The following is a 19,223-nucleotide window of genomic DNA, read 5'->3' as shown; positions in this document are numbered from 1 at the left end:
TCATTTGGTGGATATTTGGGTTTCTTCCCACTTTGGGATTATTATACATATACTCCTATATACATTCATGTATACATTTTTGTGCAGAATGTATTTTGTTGTTTTTGTTCTGTTCAGAATAAACCTGAAGTGATATTTTCAGTTTCCAATCCAGCATGTAAGGAACATAGAAGTTATCATTTCCACCCACATAGCCAGAAAAAAAAAAAAACCTGAACAACCTGAAAATCAACATTTCTTCTTAGATCCATCAGAGAACTAAGAGAACAAGGCAAACCATGGTCCCCAAAATTGGAGAGATAGGCAGATATAGAGAATTCCAACTTGGAGGAGTAGAAACTCCTGAAGTCTATAAGACGTCTACTGAAGTCTATAAGAACCAGATCCACTTGTAATGTTTTGAGCAACTAATAAAAAATAAATAAATAAAAGATAAAATAAAAAAAGAGAGAGAAATGAGTTACAGTAGATGGGGTAGAGAGAGGTGATGAGAGGGGAGTGGAGGGGAGGGAGGAATAGGAAGGGCAGCAGAATACAACAGACACTAGTATGGCAATATATATAAACGTGGCTGTATAACCAATGTGATCCTGCAATTTGTACAAGTGGGAAAAATAAGAATTCATACCCCATTTGAATCAAATGTATGATATATGATATGTCAAGATCATTGTAATGTTTTGAGCAACTAATAAAAAAATAAAAAATAAAGAAAAGAACCAGATCCAGGGTAGAACAAAAGCAACAGTTTTGAAGTACACTCAGAGCATTCTGTTCTTAACAAGATCCAAGCTCAAATGAAATTACTTCTCCAAAGCTTAACCAGATGTGATTTTACCAGTGGTTCACCCTGGTTGGGGAGGGATATGTGGAAGAACAGCCTGCACAGTGTGGGCCCCCCAGAGCTATTTTCTAAGCAGAGTAGAGAAAGTAAAGAGACAGAAGGTTTATAGAGGCTACAGCACAAGGGCACAGGTGCAATAAAAACAAACCCAATCACAGGGCTCTGAATGCTTACACTCTTCTGGTCACTTACCACCCCCATCAACAGGGCTCCTGTATAATAATAGTGAATACAACCAAAAAACCTGTATGCCTCAGAGTTCATTTAAGAAGTATCTAGGGAACCCCAAAGCCAACAGAGAGACAAGAGCTGGAAAGTGTTAGCCTCCAAACCCTACAGATAAAGCACACTCTAAACACAGCCCAACTCTATTTAACTCAGTTTCTTTAACCCAATGCATTATGATGTCAGGCTTTCAACAAAAATTATCAAACATTTCAAAAAATAGAAAACACAGTTTGAAAAAAACAGAGTAAATATTAGAACCAGACTCAGGTATGGCAGATATGTCGGAATTATCAGACCTGGATTAGTGTACTAACTACGATTAGTGTACTAACGGCTCGAATGGAAAAAGTGGACAACATATGAGAATTATAGGGAAACATAACCAGGAGACAAAAGCTCTGAAAAAAAAAATTAAAAAGAAATGCTAGAAACCAAAAACACCATAGACTATACACAGCCAGGGAGAGAATCAGTGACAATTACAAGAGGTTTAAAAATAAAAAATAAGAATGACAGATGGAGACTTAAAGAAAGAAGTGGAATAAATCTTTGAAATATTCATGACTCTGAAGGTCCCAAAATTAATGAAAAATCCTAGCGAGAACTTTCTGAGTCATGTACTGTGTTTAACATTCCAAGGAACTGCAAACTATTTTCAAACTACTTCTAAAGCACCTGTACCATCTTACCTTTCCATCAGGGATACATGAAGCTTCTAATTTCTCCACATCCTCTCTGACTCTAATTAATTAACTTTTTTATTATAACCATGCTAATGAAAAAGAAGTGGTATCTCATTTGATTTATCTAATGTATATCATGGTAGTCACCATGTGGTTTTCATGTGGTTATTAGCCATTTGTATGAAACTCTTCTTGAAATCTTAATCCCAAATTCATATGCTATTGGTATTCAGAGGTAGGATCTTCTGCAGGTAACTAGAAGTAGATAAGGCCTGAGGATAGAGCCCCATGGTGATATTAGTGGCTTTATAAAACAAGAAGAGATATCTGAGCTAGCTCACTTGCTCTGTCTCGCCTTGTGGTGCTCTCTGCAATTTTATGATGTAGCAGAAAAGTACTCACCAGTGCTGGCACAATGTTAATGGACTTCCCAGATGCAACAAAACTACCTATGGCTTCCAGGTTATTATAGTTTTGATAGAAAGGAAAAATAAATGAGGTACTGGATAGTAAGTAAAAAGTGACACAAGAAGTGATGACATCATGAATATGAAATTGCTTTGAGATTTCAATAATTATTTTATCATTTTAAAAGAACTTGAAATTTTCTCCAACCAAAACAATCAAGACATCCTCCAGAAAACTATGACATATTAGCTGGAATTCCTAAGAGAAAGAGAAGCATTCCAGAAAGATCAGTGTCACTCATTGAATCCTGCAGTGAGGAGCAAGACCACCTTAGCTTACACATGTGGGGAGTTTAAGGGTGTGTCTTTCAGTATCTAACATCTGTTGTCAAAGGCTTCAGTGGTATATCAGGTTCTCTTGCTGTCTCTCACATCTGCTTCTCTCTTAGTGTTGACCTAATTATTTTCTGTTACCCACAGACCAAGTGTCACCTCTTTAACAATGCAAATAGATGAAAAAGCATCATATTCTCTCTCTCTCTCTCTCTCTCTCTCTCTCTCTCTCTCTCTCTCTCTCTCTCTCTCTCTCTCCCTCTCTGTCTCCAACATGGATACAGCAGAGATACAAAAAGAGTTCTATGCTAACCTTTTATTGTTCATTACTTGGACCAAGCATTGTGAAGGATAAGGTGGATTGTGATGATTGGCCAGGCCTGGGTCTGTATCTTTGTGGTCAGGAAGCAAGAGAGATAGCTTCTCCAACATAAAATAATGATTCTGTTTATATAATGTGATATGTACTGTAGTTATTGTGCTCAATGTGTTGAGTTAAAATTTGCAAAAATCCTTAAAGTGTTTCTACCTGTAGGTATTGTATTTCTACATAATATATGTAGAAAATATATAATATCATGTCAGTGTTTGATAAACATTTACTGAATTTAAAAAAAACAAACTAATAATTACCCTAAACATCTAACATTCAATACCATTTCAACATATAATCTTACCAAAACAAAAGATATAGAAACTATATTCAAAGATATATATCACTCATCCCATCAAAAAATACAAACAAGAATTCAAGAAGTAAAAGAACAGTTTAAATTCTATAAGTAAAATGTGATATGAAGATGCTGAAAATTTCCAAACACTAATAAGAAAATCATTGGAGTTTCAAATGAGGACTTTTGAAAATGCTTGGGAAATTGATTCAAAGAGTTTTAAAATGGTTTTCCACCAAGTGGAATTCAACTTTTATTTTTTAAAAAAATATAATAATATCTTCTATGGAGATTAGAATTAGTCCATAATATTTTATCTGAAATTCATTGCAGAGTGCTTGTCAGGCAACTACAGTTATCTTATAGTTAGGAAAAAGCAGTCGTCCAAAGAATAAAATGAGTTAGCCCTTTCAGTTGTGTTCTTGGTTCACTCCAAATTTCATGTCTTTATGTTAATTTCACTTCCAACAAACTGAACTAAGCTACATGTTTCCCAGAATAGATGGAAAAATATAGAAATCCTAAGTGGCAAATATATTGATAACTACAAGGAAGACTATAAGGCAAAACCAAAGAGCCCAACAATGAGAAAAAAGACAATAATGAGATGGTATAAAACAAGGTTCTCTGAGGAGAAAGTGTCATGCAGATGAGTTAAAGATGACTTCTAAGTCTCAATTCTTTGCTTGAATAGAAGATCATAAGCAGGCTTTGTCATTTAACTACTTATTGTTTGAGTGTTTGTCTCTATTTTTCCCCCTCCATGGAGGTTAAGTTTAAAGAATTTCTCATCCCACATTCCATGCTAGTTATATAACATAAATGAAAACATATGTGCACACTAAAAAACTGCATATGAATGTTTCCAGCAGCTTCACTGACAATATCATTGCATTGGAAAACAGGAAGTAGATCCAAATTAGAGTGTGATCTCCTTTACATAAATATGCAGAAAATTCAAGGTCATCTACAGTGATAAAAAACAAATTAGTAGTTCTCTGTGGCCAGAGATCAAGGGAGAATGGATTGTCCCCAGGCCAAGGAAGCTTTGGGGTTTGGGTGAGGAGGTAGGGTAGGGATTCTCATTTTCTGTTTTGTTTTGTTTTTTTAATATGAATATACACTTTTCACATTTTTTTTGTAATTGCATATTTTCAGTAGACTCCATTATTCTTCATAAATTCTAAACTTGATAATATCAATTAAAGTGTTTTAAATGTCTATTGACTTTAAAAATATAATGAAGCACTATTTACTGTATAGTTATGAAAATTATCAAGTTGATCCAAGTTAGTAATAGGAATGTCTGTTTTTTTTGTTTGTTTGTTTAATCTTTGGTACAGAGGTTGAACATAGGGGCACTTAAACATTGAGTCATCACATACCCAATCCTTTTTATTTTTTTATTCTGAGACAACAATTGCTAATCACCAGGGAAATGCAAGTCAAAACTCCAAAAAAGTATTACCCCACTCTGGTAAGAATGGCTATTGTCAAGAAAATAAGAAATTAACAAATGCTGCTGAGGATGCAAGGAAAAATGAACCCTTGTATACTATTGATGAGAATAAAAATTAACATAGCCACTACTGAATATAGTTCCACAAAAAATTAAAAATAGAACTACCATACACTAGTAACTCCATTCCCGGGTATATATCCAAAGAAATTTGAAGAAACATACCAAAGAGATACCAGAACTCCCACATTCACTGCAGCACTGTTCACAATAACCAAGAAATTGAAATAAACTTAAGTAATCATAAAATGTTGGATGGATAAAGAAAATGTAGTACTTACATACTTGGGAATACTATGCAGCCATTAAAAAGAAAGAACCCCTATCATTCATAACAGATGGAACTGGAGACTAGTGGAATAAGCCAGTCAGGAATACCAGTAACTGAATGGCCTTGCTCATATGTGGAATCTAAAAAAGTTGTTCTGGCGATCCAAGATGGCAGGCTAGAGGGAGGCAGCATTCTGTGTCACTCCATGACCTGACTCAAGTCGTGAGAATACTGCTTCTCTGCGAGCCATATTCCTGCTCCTGCATAGGAATCACAGTCACTGTGTCCATCCAGGCCTTTAGGCCTTAGCGTCAGAGTAGGTGTCCCAAATACTCACCTACGCAAGACTACTGGGTACTCGAGTAGGACCATCAGCACCCAGGCAGACCTTTCGGCCACTCACCTGAGCAGAAATCACTGACACCACTCCCACACAGGACATCTGGCAGTGTTCCACTTGCCAGAATTCTGGCTGCCACTCCCAAGTGGACCCCCATCTACCAACATGGAGAACCATTGATTGCTGCCATCTTGGGATTCTGCAGCAGCACAGATAGTCCCCTACGCACAGTAGCCTGCTTGCACCTGAGAACTTCACACAGGTTCTGAAGTCAGCTGACAGCCACACACTGCAAGCCACAGAGCTTGTCTCTGGACTCATTGCCCAAGCCCATAGCTTGGCTCTCTCACTCGACCCAATACTCCATAGCACCTCCATCTTGGGTCATCTTCATTACACTCTTCAGTAGGGGGAAACTCCCAGTTTTGGGACTCTGCCTGGCCAGGTACACATTTTTTAACTCCCCCCTCTCCGCAGCAGCCACTACCCTGGCACAGTGACACCCTGGTCACCTTCAGCATCCTGAAGGCAGAGATAACAGCTAACAAATGACCCACCTACTGAATGAGAAGGGAAGCAGGAATGATACTGATCTCTAATCAATACAATCCCTGCTTCTTCCTTCAAGATTTTTTTTTCCATCTCCCTCTCTATTCTCCTGCCCTCACATCCCCAATATATGTGAAATCATGTACTTTGTATGAATTAGGATTTTGAGGATTGGGACGTCTAAATAGTGTATTACAGTTGTGTTGTATATTCTTTTCCCCCCCCAATTTCTACTATTTCAACATTTTTTAAATGTTTCTTAATATATATGTGTGTTTGTTTTATGTACTTTACTGTCTTCCCACTTCTCTACCCAAAATTACTTCCTCTCCCTTCTCCTGCTACTAATTTTCTTTAGATTTCTCTTTCTCACTTCATAAGATATAACAACTCTATATCCTCACCTCCTACCTCCTCAGCATATATCATCCTTCTCCTCACCCCCAGTTCTTTGTCCACATCAGAAACTGTAAACCCTTTTACAAACCTACTGAATATATAATAGATAATAATTAAATTCACCATTTCTGCACATTGTGACCAAACTATAAATGACTTAATAGCAAACATTTGTTTTTAGGGTGTATATTGTTTGTATTGGATCTGATAACATTGTCCTTCACCTCAAAGGAGATGTATTGGATCCCTACAGGGGCACTATAAGCCTATCAGGTAAAAATGGTAACACCTCTGATCCACAGAGCTAGAAGGGAAGACACACACGCAATATGAAAAGGCAAGGAAAGAAAGTGCCCCCAAACAAATCAAGATGCCACATTATTAGAATCTATGATCAGCACAGCATAAGAAATTACAGAGAAAGAGTTCAGGATGTACTCAATTAAAATATCTGGTGAATTAAAGGATGATATAAGAGAGCAAATATAGGCAGCAAAAGATCATTTTGACAAAGAGCTGCATAAACAAATACAGGAAGCAAAAGATTACCTCAATAGGGAGATAGAGTTTCTAAAAAAAAAAAAAAAAAAAAAAACAGATATCCTTGAAATGAAAGAAACAATAAACCAAATTAAAAGACAGGTCTTCATACAATTAAGACAAAATATATAATCTTGAAAAGAACATAGACCACACAGTGAAAATGGCAAGAAACTATGAGCAGAACATTCAAGAAATATGGGATAGCAAAAAAAGACCAATTTAAGAGTTATTGTGATAGAGAAAGGAATAGGGTTCCAAACCAAAGTAATGAGCAATCTATTCAATGAAATAATATCAGAAAATTTTCCAGACATGAAGAATAAATTGGAAAACCAAATTCAAGAGGCTTATAGGACGCAAATATTAAAAAAATCACAACAGATCCACATCAAGGAACATTATAATGAAAATGCGTAACATACAGAATAAAGAGAGAATATTAAAAGCCACAAGAGAAAGGAATCAGATTACATATAGGGGAAAACCAAATAGATTATGTGCAGATTTTTCAACTCAGACCCTGATTGTTAGAAGATCCTAGAAAAACATATATCAAGATCTAAAAGAAAATGGATGCCAACCAATAATATTATATCCAGAAAAATTAAGCTTTAGGTTTGATGATGAAATAAAAGACCTTCCACGATAAACAAAAGTTAAAAGAATTTACACCATGAAAACCTGCACTACAGAACATCCTCAGTAAAATATTCTATACAGAGGAATTAAAAAACAACAATGAAAATCAGCAAAGGGAGATATTACTCAAAGGAAAAACTAATTGAAAGAGAAACCAAGTCAAGTTAAATACCAAAAATAAACAAAAATGACTGGAAATACAAACCACGTCTCAATAATAACCCTAAATGTTAATGCCCTATACTCCCCAATCAAAAGACATGACTGGCAGATTGAATTTTAAAAAGACCCATCAATATGCTGTCTCCAAGTGATTCATCCCATGGGAAAAGACATCCACAGACCAAAGATGAAAGGTTGGGAAAATTATACCACTCACATGGACTGTGGAAGAGAGCAGGGGTTTCCATCTTCATATCAAATAAAGTAGACTTAAATCCAAAGTTAATCAAAAGGGATAAAGAAGGATATTTCAAACTGCTTAAGGGAAACATTCATCAATAAGACATAACAATAATAAATTTATATGCCCCCAAAATGAAGCATCTATGTTCATCAAACAAACTCTTTTCAAGTTCAAGAGTCAAATAGACCACAACACAATAATTGTGTGTGATTATAATATACCTCTTTTACCACTAGATAGATCATCCAAACAAAAGCTGAAAAAAGAAATTATACAATTCAATAATACAATCAATAACTTAGACTTAACTGACATACATAGAATATTTCATCCTTCAATGAATAAATACAATTCCTTCTCAGCAGCACATGGGTCCTTCTCTAAAATAGACCATATATTATGCTGCAAAGCAACTCTTAGCAAATGTGAAAAAGTAGAGATACTACCCTGCATTCTATCAGATTATAATGTAATGAAATTATAAATCAATGATAAAATAAGAAATAAAATCCACTTCAACACCTGGAGACTAAATATCATGCTACTGAATGAACAAGGGGTTGCAAAAGACTTCAAGGACGGGGCTGGGGATATGGCTCAAGGGTAGCGCGCTCCCCTGGCAGGCGTGCAGCCCGGGTTCGATCCTCAGCACCACATACAAACAAATATGTTGTGTCTGCCGAGAACTAAAAAATGTAAATAAAATATATTTAAAAAAAAAAAAAAAGACTTCAAGGAGGAGATTAAAAAATTCTTAGAGGGGAAATGTATCAAAATCTCTGGAACACTATAAAGGCAGTACTAAGAGGAGAGTTCCTTGCATGGAATTCACACCTTAAAAGAAGAAAAAGTCAATAAATAAATGACTGAACATTATATCTCAAAGCTCTAGAAAAAGGAAGAACAAATCAACACCAAAAGCAGTAGAAGACAGGAAATAATTAAAATCAGAGCTGAAATCAGTGAAATTGAAACAAAAGAAACAATTGGAAAAATTGGCGGAACAAAATGTTGGTTCTTTGAAAAAATAAATAAAATTGACAGACCATTTTTGTTTATTTAGCCATGCTAATGAAAAGAAGGAGAGAGAAAACTCAAATTACTAACATACATGATGAGAAAGGAAATACCACAACAGACACTTCAGAAATACAGAAGATAATTAGAAATTATTTTGAAAACTTATACTCCAATAAAATAGAAAATATTGAAAACATTGACAAATTTCTAGAGTCGTATGATTTGCCCAAATTGGATCAGGAAGATATACACAATTTAAACAGAACAATTTCAAGCGATGAAATAGAAGACACCATCAGAAGCCTACCAACAAAGAAATGCCCAGAACCAGATGGATACACAACTGAGTTCTACAAAACCTTTAAAGAAGAACTAATACCAATACTTTTCAATTTATTTCAAAAAATAGAAAAAGTGGGAGCATTTCCAAACTCATTCTATGAGGCCAATATCACCCTGATTCCAAAACCAGGCAAAGATACATCAAGGAAAGAAAACTTCAGACCAATATCTCTAATGAATACAGATGCAAAAATTCTCAATAAAATTCTGGCAAATCGAATACAACAACATATCAAAAAGATCATGCACCATGATCAAGTGGGGTTCATCCCAGGGAGGAAAGGTTGATTCAACACACAGAAAACAACAAATGTAATTCATCACTACAATAGACTTAATGATAAAAACCATATGATCATCTCAATAGATGCAGTAAAAGCACTTGACAAAATATAGCACCACTTCATGTTCAAAACACTAGAAAAACTAGAAATAACAGGAACATATCTCAGCATTGTGAAAGCTATCTATGCTAAGCCCCAGGCCAACATCATTCTAAATAGAGGAAAACTGAAAGCATTCCCTCTAAAACCTACAACAAGACAGGGATGCCCTCTTTGACCACTTCTATTTAACATAGTTCTTGAAACACTGACCAGAGAAATTAGACAGATGAAAGTAATTAAAGGGATATAGATAGGAAAAGAAGAACTCAAATTAGCACTATTTGCTGAGGATATGATTCTATACCTAGAAGACCCAAAAAATTTCACCGGAAAAATTCTAGAACTAGTAAATAGATTCATCAAAGTAGCAGGATACAAAATCAACACCCATAAATCAAAGGTATTTTTATATATCAGTGACAAATCCTCTGGAAGGGAAATGAGGAAAATTACCCAAATTACAATAGCCTCAAAAATAAAATAAAATATTTGGGAATCAATCTAACAAAAGATGTGAAAGACCTCTACAACAAAAACTACAGATCCCTAAAGAAAGAAATTAAAGAAGACCTTAAAAAAGAAAGGTTTCCCTTGTTCTTGGATAGGCAGAAATAATATTGTCAAAATGAGCATATTACCAAAAGCATTATACTGATTTACTACAATTCCAATCAAAATCCCAATGACATTCTTCATAGAAATAGCAAAAAAAAAAAAAAGGAAAAATAAGATACACAGAATAGCTAAACTAATCCTTAGCAAGAAGAGTAAAGCAGATGGCATCACAATACAAGACCTCAAACTATACTACAGAGCAATAGTAACAAAGACGGCATGGTATTGGCACCAAAACAGACTGGTAGATCAATGGTACAGAATAGAGGACACAGAGACTAACCCTCATAATCACAGTTATCTTATATTAAACAAAGGTGCCAAAAACACGGATTAGAGAAAAGATAGCCTCTTCAAATCATGCTGGGAAAACTGGAAATCCATATGCAACAAAATGAAATTAAACCCCTTTCTCTCACCATGCACAAAACTAAACTGAAAGTGGATCAAGAACCTAGGAATTAAACCAGAGACCCTACATCTAACAGAATAAAAAGTAGGCCCAAATCTCCATCATATTGGATTAGGCCCCAACTTTCTTAATATCCTATAGCACAAGAATTAAAATCAAGAATTAATAAATGGGATGAATACATATTAAAAAGCTTCTTCTCAGCAAAAGAAACAATCAGTGAGGTAAACTAGAGAGGCTATAGCTTGGGAGAAAATTTTTACCAATTGCACTTCAGATAGAGCGCTAATCTCTAGGGTATATAAAGAACTTAAAAAGCTAAACACACACACACACACAAAATAAAAAAAATAACCCAATCAATAAATGAGCCAAGGAACTGAACAGACATTTCTCAGAAGGTGTTAAACAATCAATCAACAAATATATATATATATATATATATATATATATATATATATATATATATATATATATATAAAAGTTCATCATCTCTAGCAATTAGAAAAATGCAAATCAAAACTACTCTAAGATTTCATTTCACTCCAGTCAGAATGACAGCTAGTAAGAACACAAACAACAGAAAGTTTTGGAGAGGATGTGGGGAAAGAGGTATACTCATACACTGCTGGTGGAACTACAAATTGATGCAGCCAATCTGGAAAGCAGAATGGATATTCCTTGGAAAACTGAGAATGGAACCATTTTTTGACCCAGTTATCCCACTCCTTGGTCTATACTCAAAGGACTTAAAAACAGCATACTACAGGGACACGGCCACATCAATGTTTATAGCATCACAATTCACAATGGCTAGAATGTGGAATCAACCTAGATGCCCTTCAGTAGATGAATGGATAAAGAAAATGTGGTATATATACACAGTGGAATTTTACTCAGCAATAAAGGAGAGTAAAAAATAACATATAAATAGATGGAGTTGAAGAATATAATGCTAAGTGAAGTTAGTCAATCCCAAAAAAACAAATGTTGAATGTTTTCTCTGATATAAGGAGGCTGATTCATAGTGGGGTTGGGAGGGGGAGCATGGGAAGATTAAACGAACTCTAGATATGGCAAAGTGTAGGGAGGGGAAGGGAGGGGAAGGAGGACATCATTACCCCAAATACATGTATAAAGACATGAATGGTGTGAATATACTTTGTGTACAACCAGAGATGTGAAAAATTGTTCTGTATGTGTAATGTGAATTATAATGCATTCTGCTGTCATATATAACAAATTAGAATAAAATTTAAAATAAATAATTAACAAAGTTATTCTTAATGTGGTGGCCACCACAGGCTGGGGAAAGTGGAGGGGAGTAAGGAATGGGAAAAGGCTAATTAATGTGTTCGTTGGCTTTCTGTTACTGTTACAAATACCTGAAATAATAAACTTATAAAGAGAGATGTTTATTTGAGCTCATGGTTTCAGAGGTTTCAGTCCACATTCAGTTAGTCCTGCTTGCGTTGGTGCCTGTGGTGAAACAGCACATCCTGTTGAAGAGCACATAGTAGAGTAGGGCTGCTCATTACCGGGAATACTGGAAGTAAAGAGACAGACAGGATGGGGCTGGGGTCCTAATGTCCTGGTAAAGGCATACCTCCAGCACCAGAAAAACTCCCACTGAGCTCCACCTTTTAAAGGCTACATCTCCAAATGGTGCCAAGGACAAGAACTATGCCTTTAACACAGGAGCCTTTGGGTGACTCTTCCAAATCATAGCAAATGGCACTAAGCCACAGTTAGGAATAGGATGTTCTGGTGTGCTACTGCACAGAGAGGGGACTGAAGATAGCAACTACACACTGTAGATCTCAAAAAACTAGAAGGAAGGATTTCCAATGTTCTCTCCTTATAATAAATAAACATTTGAGGAGAAATATATGCTTAAACTGATTGCATAATGTATACAAGTAACAAAACATCATATGGTACTCCATTAATATGCACAATATTTTAATCTCTATTGAAAAAAATGAACTTAATTTAAAAAGAAAAGTGTGTTCTATAAGTTATTTTTATTTTGTAGAAATATTATTGATTTTGTAGATAAGCACATCAGATGCAAATTAAAGTATTTTTCTTTTCATTTACTATACTTCACATTTCTATTTCCTTTCTTAATCCACTAAGATAGCCAATAAATTGTTGAACTATCTTTAACACAGGAGCCTTTGGGTGAAGGTTTGAGAAGGGGCATCCCACCTTGTCCTTGGTCTTAGGAAGAACACGTTCAATAGTGTTTTACCATTATGTAGGATGAAAGTGCTGGGATTTTTCTAGACACCCTTTATCTTGGTAAAAATGTTCTTTGTTGATCATAATTGTGTAAAGAGATTTTTAAACATGAATAGAGATTGAATTTTTGTCAACTATTCTTTCTTCATCTGTTGAAATGATCATATTTTGGGGGTGGGAGTGGGGGTGAGAAGCCATTTTATTTTCCAATCCAGCAAGTCCTGTTTCTAACTTTCAATTTTCTATGTGGAAATTATTTTGCCATAATTCATCAGTACACAAAGTATAAATCCTATATACAATTCTCTGAGTACAGGAATTTTGACAATTTTTACATGCCAACATAGCAGTGTTGAATATAGCAGTGTCCAACATAGCAGTAATAATGTATGTACTTCCAGTACACTGTATCAGTTTCTTCCTGAACTTTTCATCCTCTGCTAATGGTGTACTAGCCTTTTTTTTTTCAAACTTTGATAATACTTTTTTCAGTGCTTTTATAGCAACAAGCATGCTGACCACTCACAATTTAGCTGATGATTCTATATGTTCTTTACATAGCTTATGATTTTATATGTTAACTTATTAGATCTTTGAATCTATCTTAAGTCAGCTAGTGGCTCCATATATTTTCTAACTTGCAATAACAAAAACTCTAATTGACTGGAAATGATCATATTTTTCTTTGTTATTTTGTTGATTTGGTGAATTATGTTAACAGATTTTAAGTGTTAAATCAACCTTGAATTTCTAAGATAACATTTGAGCATGATATATTGGAATTTTATAAATTGTTTGATTTCATTTGATAATATTTTATTAAAGGTTCACATGTTTTAACAACTCACATGTACCAGTAATGTCTACTAAGAATCATTTGAGTCCTCTATTATCCTCAAGTGTAGATGTAGTGTCATGTTTCTTTTTTTACTTCTAAAACAACACAGTGTTGAAGATTCACTTGTTCTGGATTTAGTGGCAAAAACTTCTGATACTTTCGTAGTTTATTTCATTTACAGTTACATTATTATTATCTTTCATGATGTGGAAGCATTCCTCTATTCAGTGTATCCATGTACCCAACTTCATGACCTAAAGACAGGGCCAAAGGGCCCATTGTGATGTGCTTAAAGTATGAATGACAATATCGTGACTGAAAATGTAAGTTTTGAATGATAGAGACCTGAGTTGGACTGCATTTTGTTATATTCTATTTATGATATTAAACATGTTTAACATCTCTCAAATCTGACATAATAAATATCTAGTATGATCTTTTTCAGTATAAATTCAATTGTGCTGGCTATTTTTATGATAGGAGAAATATCATTATTATTAAATTATTACCACAATTTCCTGTTTTTTTCCTTTGTATGAAATGTGGCATCTGACAAACATTTTCTGTGAACAGATGGGAAATAAGGGTACATACAGAGGAAATCAATTTTCAGAAAGTGTATAAATTCTAAGAGTAGGAGTTTAGTTTTTGTTTTGTTTTAAAGAAAGCCATGCATATGGCTGTCAGCAGTGTGAACTTAAGGAGCAATAATGACACACAACTGGCTTATAGGTTTCACGTTGCTGCTATCTAATCCTCAGTGCCTGCAGGAGAACCTCAGCAAAGACTTACATTCATTCCTCTTTAGGGGGTTTTGGAGAAAAATCCATGGTTATTTTTAATGTCTTTGTGAGGGGACTTTTTTAAGGCAGTAAGAGGACAGTACAAATGTTTTTAATTTGTAACCATTATCTCATTAACCTAATCTGTGGGTACAAGAGTGTGTGAAAATGGAAATGCCTTGCAAGAAGCAGCCGCCCAAATGAGCAGTTACCCTGGGAGACACAGAAGCAGCTGACACACTTGGGAATATACCCTCCACTGCCCGTATGCCCAAGACTGTTAAAAAGCCACAATTAGGTTTATATACATTATTTCACTTTAATTCTAAGGTGTAGCCTGATACATTTATAAATTCAAGATTCTTGAAAAAAAAAAACTTTCAAAAGAGCAGAATAACAACCATTAATCAGATTTTAAAAAGATAAACTGTGGTTAGGTGGAAGATACAAATTCAAAAAAATTGTGTCAAGACAGTTGAATGCTTTTGTTTTTTTCAGTAACACACCACAAAGTTTTTACTAATAAATATATCCAATACTGGAAAATAAATCAGTTGCTTATCAAATGAACACAATGTACAAAGATTGGACTTAAGAAGATAATAATATTTGTGGATAATGGCATAATTTCTTTTATTTTGTTGAACTTTCAAGGTATTTTGACTATATACAGTAGTTTTGAAAATGGAGTTTGTTTTGCACATAGAGTACACAAAATAAATTAAGATGTAAGAGAACTAATAATGGCAAATATCAATTTTAGCACCATCTATGTGTAGCTGTATTATATATTCTATTTTCTAGCATCATAGACATTATTAAGACTAAGGTTTATAATATTAAGACAGTTTTTCAAATAAAAATTATAAATCTGAGTTTCTTTTAAATCAACATTAAATGTTCTGTGCAAGTTTATGTGGCTTGATGGGACAATATACAAATCTAAATCTGTTGTTCCAAATCTCATATCTATTTCAGCTGCACACTGTAGATATTTTTCATGCAGTGGACATCTTTTAGAGTGTCTGCCTAGTTCATAAAGATCCCTTAATTACCTTTGCCTCACTGCCTCCTCCATAATCATTCCATTGTGAGTTGATCTTCACTGGTTCTTCCAGAAGCCTTTTTATTTCCAAGAAAAAAATTATATATATATATATATATATATATTTTCTGGTTTTTTAACCAGAAGTAGACTGCTGTTTTTTTACTTGATCATTGTAGTCTCTAATCTGAATTAAATAACAAATACATAAAGTCAGGAGTATTGTGTATGGCTTTATAGATTGGGAAACAGAGAAAGCAAAAGTGTGGAGGAAGAAAAGAAGCATGTGCACAGAAAAATGAAGGCATTTGAAACAGACTTCTGTCTAAGTTCTCGGTAGTTCCTATTTTCAGAACACACTTCCAGTCCTGCCTATAGTCCAACTCTTCCCAAGGGACTCCATAACATTCCCTTATTCCAGTATAATTTTCTGTCCTGTTATGCAGAAGTTAGCTCCATCTGGCTTCTTTACTTGCAATCCAAGAGTACTAACACCAGATATTCCAGACTTGATTTTCATCAAGAGGATAAACAGGAAAAATTTCACTGATCTCAAAGACCAAGTTGATCTCATGGGCTTATGTTTTTTATTACAAAGATTAGATAGATCTTAAACTCTGAATTACTTTGTATGAGACATTTATTTGAATTAGGGCTGGCCCTCACGCACACTGAGGACTGAAGTTCTTTCTAGGTTACACTGATTTAAAGTCACCTGTACTATCAGTTCAAGTAAATCAACCTCAAAACACACAGAAGTTTTGTGTCAAAGAGACCTGAATTTGAATCCTAGATATCAGTTGCCTAGGCATCCTTGATAAAGTCACTTAGTGTTACTAAGTATTTTTTTTTCCTAAATGGAGATACTATTAGGTATCTCAAATAATGATTGTATGGATTAGAGACAAATAGTACCTAATACAATATCTGACACAAACACTCGATAAATGGCATTTTTAATTAGACATAATTCAGACCTTATTATCTTGTTGCTAATGACTGGCTTTTTCATGTAATTGAATTCCTTAAATTAGTTTTCTATATTATAGCCTTCCATCTTTATTTTATGCTTCTCATCCTTTCTTCCTCTTTCCTTCCTTACTTCTTCCTGCCTAAAAAACTTCTGACCCCCTTGAAAATAAGCTGATATAGTTGCTGCCTTTAAGATTTCAAAACATTTTAACCCTTTGCCATGCAAGACACAGGAAAAAGTCATCTGTCTGCAAGCTAGGAAGAGGGTGCTCATGAGAAATCAAATTGGCCAGCATCTTGATCTAGGACTTACCAGCCTTCAAAACTTTATTAAAGTTCCAGAATGAAAGATCAAAATTGCAAGATCAGACATGTGATTATTAAGATAAAATTAACATTATGACTTCTCACCTTAAAATTGTTAGCAAGGTATCCCTTTCATTGGACCCCTCCCCCTTTGGGAGTTCTTTTTTCTTTCTATTTCTCTAATAAGTTCTCTTACTTTGCTCTCAAAAAATTTTTAAGCCAGAATTCTCATTTACAGTCTTTTTACAAAATGACGAAACATAAAATTGAAAGTAAAGAACATTTTAAGGCTGTTACTCAAAGAGAATTGGTACAAGTGAAGGATGAAATCCAACAACTAGAAAATGAGATGGCTTCAATCCAGAAAAAGGAAAATGGCATATTTAAAGCTACTCCAGAATTGGATGGTTTGAAATGTCAAATAAACTGGGACTAGCAAATATTGGAAGCCTAGATAGAAGAACCAGTTCCTAAAGATAGTGATGCCCTCACTCTTTAGAAACATTCACAGCAAGATGATAATAAAGTTAGTGCACTGACCCTGCAATTAGAAAGACTGACTTTGAAATGTAATCAGGGAACAAAGATTCTTTAAAATGAACTTATAGAAACTCTTAAGTGCACAGTTACAACAGGATAAACAGCACAAGATTTTTGTAAGCTTCACAGTGTAAGATAAGAACTTGTTCAGCAATTGGAGAACCCAATATAACAGATGCAAATGATGGATCAAGAGATAAGTAACTGCCTTGACATTAACAGAGGTAAACCATAAAATGAGAGAAAAGAAATTTTGGTTAAGAAAAGATGAAGTTACTAGAAAGTGAGATTGGGAATAACACAGATTATGAGAAGAGAATTTCTGCTGCTGGGTATAAAGTTTAAAATGTAGAATGGAATATTAGCACCATGAAGCTAGTAGAAGTCTGCTACAGAATGAGGTAGATTCAAGCCACTGTGAGTAGAACTTTCAGTGATTTAGATAGTCACCTAAGGATGACTATTTCCAAAGAAAAGACAGACATTCGTGAGAAACAACAGAAGCTCAGTTGAACAAACTGAAAATGTGCTATATAAAAAAGTTCAAGAGCTACAGACTGAGACAGTGAAAGAAAAGTTCTCATTTCAGAAACTGAAGAAATTTACTCCTCTCTAAAACTTCTCAACCATCAGATAGATAGACAGGATTTTGAAATCTTGAAAGAGCAAGAAATTATGTAGGGTCAGAATTTTTACATTCAGCAAGTATAATGGAGAATGTCATAGTTAAAGGAAGAGATTAATTCAGAAGAAAAACAAGTCCTTGAAACCAAAAGTGTTGAGCTTAAGAAGTTGATAGAAGAGAAAAAGTCTACACTTGGTCTTTGGAAGACAGAAATCAAGAAGCTTCACAACCAGCACCGTGTGGACATGCCAAGTTCTGCTGCCAGTTCACACAAAACCTGAGCCTTCTGGATAATGCAGCACAGGCTGAAGTGGCCTCTGAGTGTCTGCGCAGTTCAGCATGGTGAAACAACTTTTTAGGTCCCCTGTAAGATCAAGGTGCCCCCATGATCTCATCTCAAAGAAATTTTCTCTTCTCCACTCTAGAGGTAGTGGGTATGGTCTTGAGAATCCCTGAGATGCCCTCAAGGAATCTTTTTTGTTGTGTCTGTGCCAAGGACTTAGAATCTCGTTAGAGGCGATAATATCTTCAACAAGCATAACCTCTTTAGCATCAGCTTTACAGGCAGGTTTCTGGCCAAATTACAGGTTTTAAACCTTTAAGTTCTACTTTCTGCTCCTGGTTCTCACAGTAAATCTGGCTAAAAGTTATCACAATATCAATGCCACTGACTTAATGCTATACTGTCTTGAAATTTCCTCCACCAGATTAATTAGTCCATCACTTTTAAAATCAGCTTCACACAAAGTCTCAAGACATGGGCAAAATGTAATCAAGTTCTTTGCCAGATGATAGCATGAGTGACCTTTAGTTCAATTCTGAATAAAGTCCTCATTTCTCTCTGGAACCTTCATGAGCATGGTCGGCATTCTTATCAACATAGCAACATTCTTATCACATTCTGTAAGACTGGAAGATGCCTCACCACACGACACAGATCACCAAAGAGGTGTCCGCTTTATTACAAAAGGCTGTGTGTTTATATAGGTCTAAGAGAGGTAGCAGGGGCTGAGGTAGATAACAGGTCGCCTGTTTATTGGCAAGCTCTTCCATATGTCAGTTCCGGAGCCCAAGAAGTTAATTCTAATTGGGGCTAAGGCTTCCCACCAGCAGGGTTTGAACATTGGCGCAGGCAGAACGTTTCCTGCCAGTGAAAGAAACAAAGAAGAGAAAGAGGGTTGTTAGACGCCATGCTGGGGTTTTTCTCTGGGGTGCTGCTGCCTGTTATATGTTTACCCAACACATTCTTGTCAACATAAGGATC

General features: G+C 35.0%; 1 pseudogene; it reads left to right on the top strand.

The window, feature by feature from the left end:
* Nucleotides 1-278: 278 nt before the first annotated feature.
* LOC124089372 (coiled-coil domain-containing protein 39-like) lies at nucleotides 279-18,240 on the top strand (annotated as a pseudogene).
* Nucleotides 18,241-19,223: the final 983 nt, after the last annotated feature.

This window comes from Marmota monax, unplaced genomic scaffold (assembly GCF_021218885.2).
Source record: "Marmota monax isolate L192 unplaced genomic scaffold, Marmota_monax_Labrador192_F-V1.1 WCK01_AAM20220418_F8-fsc00096, whole genome shotgun sequence".
Lineage (NCBI taxonomy): Eukaryota > Metazoa > Chordata > Mammalia > Rodentia > Sciuridae > Marmota > Marmota monax.
This window is presented reverse-complemented; position numbering and strand designations above follow the sequence as displayed.